Below are 6,461 nucleotides of genomic sequence, written 5' to 3'. Positions count from 1 at the left end.
CACTGAAGACAGTTCCACAGCAGTAAATGAGATTCTAGACGTAAGGCGTGTCTGGAGACGCCCCAGACAGTGGTGGGATACCAACCAGATTGTGGTCGCCATATGGCCCGACGACCAGGATTAATAGTCTGGAATGCCATTTCATTTCACAGCAGGATCCCTTTGGTTGTCATCCGCGTCACCATTACAGCACAACGGAACGTCGGCGATATTAATCTCCGTTTTATTGCCCTTCATGGCAACCCATCCTGGGCTTATATTTCAGCGAACTAATGCTCGGCCGCGTGCCGTGAGAGTGAAGCGTCCCCTTAGAAAAATTATAAATGACTGTGCTGATAAAAGTCTACGTCATTTGATACAGAGACAGCTGAGAAAAAACTGAACGTACTCAGACATTTCTCTCTTTACTTGTTCTGATCATCAGTAAACTGACAAACAATATTTTTAGCGAAACGCAATCTGAGTTTCAATAATCTCTACAAAAGAATGGCCATGACTAAAAATAACCTATACCTTTCATGAATCACTTACCCCATAAAAATCTTCGTTACTCGAACTACTACAATACAGCGAGCGCCAATACTGCCAGCTAAATAAAAGATTCAAACTACTGAAGGCACTAACTACTGATAGGCATAGTTAGCAAATGAAAGATTTTGATAGAGAACAAACAATGTATTTACCTTAATAATGTTCAAAAGTCATCTTATATATATCAATTCACGATATCCAGTCTTACAAATTTCCTCTTTCTGACGGACACACGTCCATATCGTCCGCTCTCAAAACTCTGTCATCTCTGTCCCCACATCCACCACTGCTGGTGGCTCACCCCCAACTGCACAACGCTACGAGCTGTTCACATCCAGCTTCCCAACACTACACAAGCGAATATTCCAACAATGCCAACCAGCCACAGACTGCACACAGCACCGTCAGTGATTTTCATACAGAGCGTTACGTGGCGTTACCAATATAAAAACCTAAACAGCCTACTTACAAGAGCTTTACTGCCTTTGTACTTTAAAAATGGTTCAAATGGCTCTGAGCACTATGGGACTTAACATCTGAGGCCATCAGTCCCCTAGAACTTAGAACTACTTAAACCTAACTAACCTAAGCACATCACAAACATCCATGCGCGAGGCAGGATTCGAACCTGCGACCGTAGTCGTCGTGCGGTTCCAGACTGTAGCGCCTAGAATCGCTTTATACTTACTAAACCCTTCCTTGGCCAGCAAGGACGCTAGATCCATCCCCAGTTGACAACATTTATAACGTTATGAGTAGTGCCCACCAACCATCACGGGATTTTGACGATCTAATGAGCCAATTGGACAGAATTTGGCACGATATCCCTCAGGATGACAACTCTATCGATTAATACCAAGCTGAATAGCTGTTTGCACATGGGCCAGAGGTGGACCATTTGTGTAGCTCTTTCTCTTGAGTATATCATCCAAGTTTATTGAGACTGTAATCATTTGTTTGTCTGTACATGACCATCACAGCCACCGATTTCCACCTCATTCGGATACTCCTTCTTGGTGAGTCTTTGTCTTAGAGTGTATTAAATTATTGTAAATTGTTGCTAATCTGTACTGCCAACATATTTGATGTAGCTCTTGCCTAATCCTATTTTGCCATTTGACAAGGCTGTGCGAATGCTGCGTGGAATACAGCCACCTCATAGCAGTAGCTAATTTTGGTGCTTGGGGTTATATTTCTGCCACACATTTGGTGAATACAACAGGAAGCATGGCCATAATGGACTGTCGAAATGAAAAGTGTGAGATATACGCTGTAATTCTGGACGTAACAATTTCCAGGCACTGCTGTGCAGGTGATGCGCAACCTGCTCATGCCCCACGTTCAGCGTGCAGCCTGCTGGCTTCGTCATTTCGCTTGTGTTGCGCCATGAAACAGTGCTATTCCAGGACGGCCACGTTACTTCAGTGTAATGATTGCACAGCTGCGGCAAGGCAGCTTCCTCGTAGCGTCCTCTGAGCATCTTGGAAAGGAAGAAACACGTCTACAGTCCTGGGCATATCTATACAACAATTCTCATTGCAGCCGTAAGATGTATGTAATAGGCTATTACGTGAATATCGTAAGGAAATTGTCATTTTTACTAATGATGATGTTACTTTTTATGGTAATTCTTTCCGCTGTGTATAGCTGATCTGTTCAGGGTGTTACAAAAAGGTACGGCCAAACTTTCAGGAAACATTCCTCACACACAAAGAAAGAAAATATGTTATGTGGACATGTGTCCGGAAACGCTTACTTTCCATGTTACAGCTCATTTTATTACTTCTCTTCAAATCACATTAATCATGGAATGGAAACACAAAGCAACAGAATGTACCAGCGTGACTTCAAACACTTTGTTACAGGAAATGTTAAAAATGTCCTCCGTTAGCGAGGATTCATGCATCCACCCTCCGTCGCATGGAATCCCTGATGCGCTGATGCAGCCCTGGAGAATGGCGTATTGTATCACAGCCGTCCACAATACGAGCACGAAGAGTCTCTACATTTGGTACCGGGGTTGCGTAGACAAGAGCTTTCAAATGCCCCCATAAATAAAAGTCAAGTAGGGTTAGGTTAGGAGAGCGTGGAGGCCATGGAATAGGTCCGCCGCTACCAATCCATCGGTCACCGAATCTGTTGTTGAGAAGCGTACGAACACTTCGACTGAAATGTGCAGGATCTCCATCGTGCATGAACCACATGTTGTGTCGTACTTATAAAGGCACATGTTCTAGCAACACAGGTAGAGTATCCCGTATGAAATCATGATAACGTGCTCCATTGAGCGTGGGTGGAAGAACATGGGGCCCAATCAAGACGTCACCAACAATGCCTGCCCGAACGTCCACAGAAAATCTGTGTTGATGACGTGATTGCACAATTGCGTACGGATTCTCGTCAGCCTACACATGTTGATTGTGAAAATTTACAATTTGATCACGTTGGAATGAAGCCTCATCCACAAAGAGAACATTTACACTGAAATGAGGATTGACACATTGTTGGATGAACTATTCGCAGAAGTGTACCCGTGGAGGTCAATCAGCTGCTGATAGTGCCTGAACACGCTGTACATGGTACGGAAACAACTGGTTCTCCCGTAGCACTCTCCATACAGTGACGTGGTCAAAGTTACCTTGTACAGCAGAAACTTCTCTGACGCTGACATTAGGGTTATCGTCAACTGCACGAAGAATTGCCTCGTCTATTGCAGGTGTCCTCGACGTTCTAGGTCTTCCCCAGTCACCAGTTATAGGCTGGAATGTTCCGTGGTGCCTAAGACGCCGATCAATTGCTTCGAACGTCTTCCTGTCGGGACACCTTCGTTCTGGAAATCTGTCTGGATACAAACGTACCGCGCCACGGCTATTGCCCCGTGCTAATCCATACATCAAATGGGCATCTGTCAACTCCGCATTTGTAAACATTGCACTGACTGCAAAACCACGTTCGTGATGAACACTAACCTGTTGATGCTACGTACTGATGTGCTTGATGCTAGTACTGTAGAGCAAAGAGTCGCATGTAGACACAAGCACCGAAGTCAACATTACTTTCCTTCAATTGGGTCAACTGGCGGTGAATCGAGGAAGTACAGTACATACTGACGAAACTAAAATGAGCTCTAACATCGCAGGTTCGAATCCTGCCTCGGGCATGGATGTGTGTGATGTCCTTAGGTTAGTTAGGTTTAACTAGTTCTAAGTTCTAGGGGACTGATGACCTAAGATGTTAAGTCGCATAGTGCTCAGAGCCAGCCAGCTCTAACATGGAAATTAAGCGTTTCCGGACACATGTCCACATAACATCTTTTCTTTTTTTGTGTGTGAGGAATGTTTCCTGAAAGTTTGGCCGTACCTTTTTGTAACACCCTGTATACGACTCTGACAGGTGACAAGTACGTAAGCACCCTGTCTGATCACCTGCATCCATTCATGTCCAATATGCGTTCTTATAAGCAGTTTCCTTTCCTACTTCTGATTTTAAGTATTCATTCCAATTTATATCGCTTCTTAATGTTACTCCTAAATGGGTCTAGGACGGCAGAGCTCAACTGAATTATCATAAATAAATGCAGAACGACTTCATTTTTTCCGCTTGATATAACCAACAGCAAATGTGGATAAATGCAAACAAGATAACGACAATACTAACTGTTTGGAGTCCCTGTGGAGTGATCTCGACGGCCGACAGTGAATGACATCGGAGGGGCGCTGCTGGGATCGTATTAGTTCCATAACGACCTTTTTCACCCGAAATCAAACTGGGCGAGTATTCGAAAAAGACTGTGCAATCATTTTACTGCTTTCGTCTTAAATCTCACGAAAATAAGACGAGAGGAATTAGAGCGCCCACGTTGTCTAAGCGGTTGGAATAGATCTGAATCTTGCACTGTACAGCAGCTTGCAGAGTGCGTACTAAAAGTACTTTACGTCTCTGAGATTCTGTGTCATGCTGGCTGTAGTAGATGGTCCTACAAATGGACACCGTCTGAATACTTAGAGGTTTAAAGGAACTGGCTGTTTCTCAGTACGCAAGCTACCTATTATGAAGAGTTATATTCATACGGTGGAATTCTGCGTAATCAATAACGAGCGTTATGAAAACGTTCCTCTGTAAGGACGACTCACGTGACACAGACGCGCAGAAACACGGCAAGCTATCCAGTAGGTAAAGGAGTACTTGTTCACGACGTGAGTTTAATCTTTATTTTCTTATCTGAATTCTGTAAATAACTACCAGACGAGTGGGAGACTGTCACTGTGATTGTATCAGTGTTATCAGAAATTTTCCCGGATCCATTCACGAATGAAGCGCGTGTTGTGATCAACCGTATCTGATTTTCACGGTCGCCAACTGCGGGGCATTTGTTTGTACTCGTTTCTTCGGCTACTCAGTGCAAGGGCAGTACTTGTAGCTTGGCACTTTCTATTCGAGATAGTTTAAACGGAGAATAACAAGCGATACGTTCGGCTGAGATGCAGTCCCATAATGTCCTTAGAGAAGGGTTTAAACGCCCGAGGGTGTCAGCAGTGTCAGATGTGAAGAACGCCATCCTGTTGCTCATCGTACGCGGACTTTATTTTTCTTCTGTGAAACATGTGGCAATCAACGCCCCAAGGAAAAGCCGTGGTTTCAGTGACGCCCTTCATGCCATACTCTACGGCCTTTTCACGCTGATTCTGAGCGGCTGTGTGTCTGGAATCCATTCTTCGGCCAGTCACGAGAAATCCACATGATTTCAACCCTGAGCGACGCGTTTCTGACCTCCATTGCAGATGTGTCAAGAGAAGGGATGAAATTTGGATAAGAGCGGGTGTGACGAGCTTCCGATCACGTGACACATCCACGGTGGCAATGGGCAGAATTGTGGTGAAATTTTGTGCCAGTGTGACATGATTAACTCACCTCATATGTCACATGAACTTCTGAGCTGTAGCTTCTTTTGGCATGTTTCGACATGTCATTGTTTGAAACGTGTTCGAGTCCGAGAGTGACGTCGTACGGTGCCATGCTTTTGCACCATTAGAGAGGTATATAAGAAATATATGCGAATATGGACAACCATCAACTGTAGAACGGAATGACGTCAGTAAAAATTAGTGCCGGACCAGCACTGGGACCCGGATTTCCCGCTTATTGCGAGCAGTCGCTTTACCATTTGGCTATCCGTGGTCGTCTCACGGCGAGACCCAAAATTCTATATGTCATCAACCATGGGTCTAGAACCTATACTCGTACATCCATTATGTATATTCCCGTACAGGGGAGTCGTTCTACTTGAAAGTCACTCGCCCGGTGTCAGCGGATAAATACTGTACTGCGGTGTCTTCGTTATTCCGAATTACGACGCGTCTTAATTAGGAATGGCAACGGCCTTGCCGCAGTGAATACACCGGTTCCCGCGAGATCACCGGAGTTAAGCGCTGTCGGGCGGGGCTTGCACTTGGATGGGTGACCATCCAGGCCGCCATGCGCTGTTGCCATTTTTCGGGGTGCACTCAGTCTCGTGATGCCAATTAAGGAGCTACTCGACCGAATAGTAGCGGCTCCGGTGAAACGTCCCCTTAGAAAACTTAATGAATTACTATGCAGATAAACCCCTTACGTTATTTGATTTTCAAACAGCTGAGCAGAACTGAACGTACTCAGACATTTCGCTCTTTACCTATTCTGATCAACACTCAACTGACACACAAAATTTTTAGCACAACGCAATCTGACTTTTAATAATCCCTACAAAAGAATGGCCCTGACTAACAATAACCTATATCTTTCACAAATCACTTACCTCACAAAAATCTTCGTTACTCGAACTACTGCAACACAGCGAGCGCCACTACTGCCAGCTAAATAAAAGATTCAACCTACTGAAGGCACTAACTACTGATAGGCATAGTTAGCAAATGAAAGATTTTGATAGAGAA

The 6,461-nt window shown here is 44.6% G+C and overlaps 1 pseudogene; it reads left to right on the top strand.

Moving 5' to 3' along the window:
- The first annotated feature begins 5,902 nt into the window (after window positions 1-5,902).
- On the top strand, window positions 5,903-6,020 carry LOC124796997 (annotated as a pseudogene).
- Window positions 6,021-6,461: the final 441 nt, after the last annotated feature.

Source organism: Schistocerca piceifrons, chromosome 4, assembly GCF_021461385.2.
Source record: "Schistocerca piceifrons isolate TAMUIC-IGC-003096 chromosome 4, iqSchPice1.1, whole genome shotgun sequence".
NCBI classification, from domain to species: Eukaryota; Metazoa; Arthropoda; class Insecta; order Orthoptera; family Acrididae; genus Schistocerca; species Schistocerca piceifrons.
Note: the sequence above shows the minus strand (reverse complement) of the source record. Positions and strands in the feature narration are given on the sequence as shown.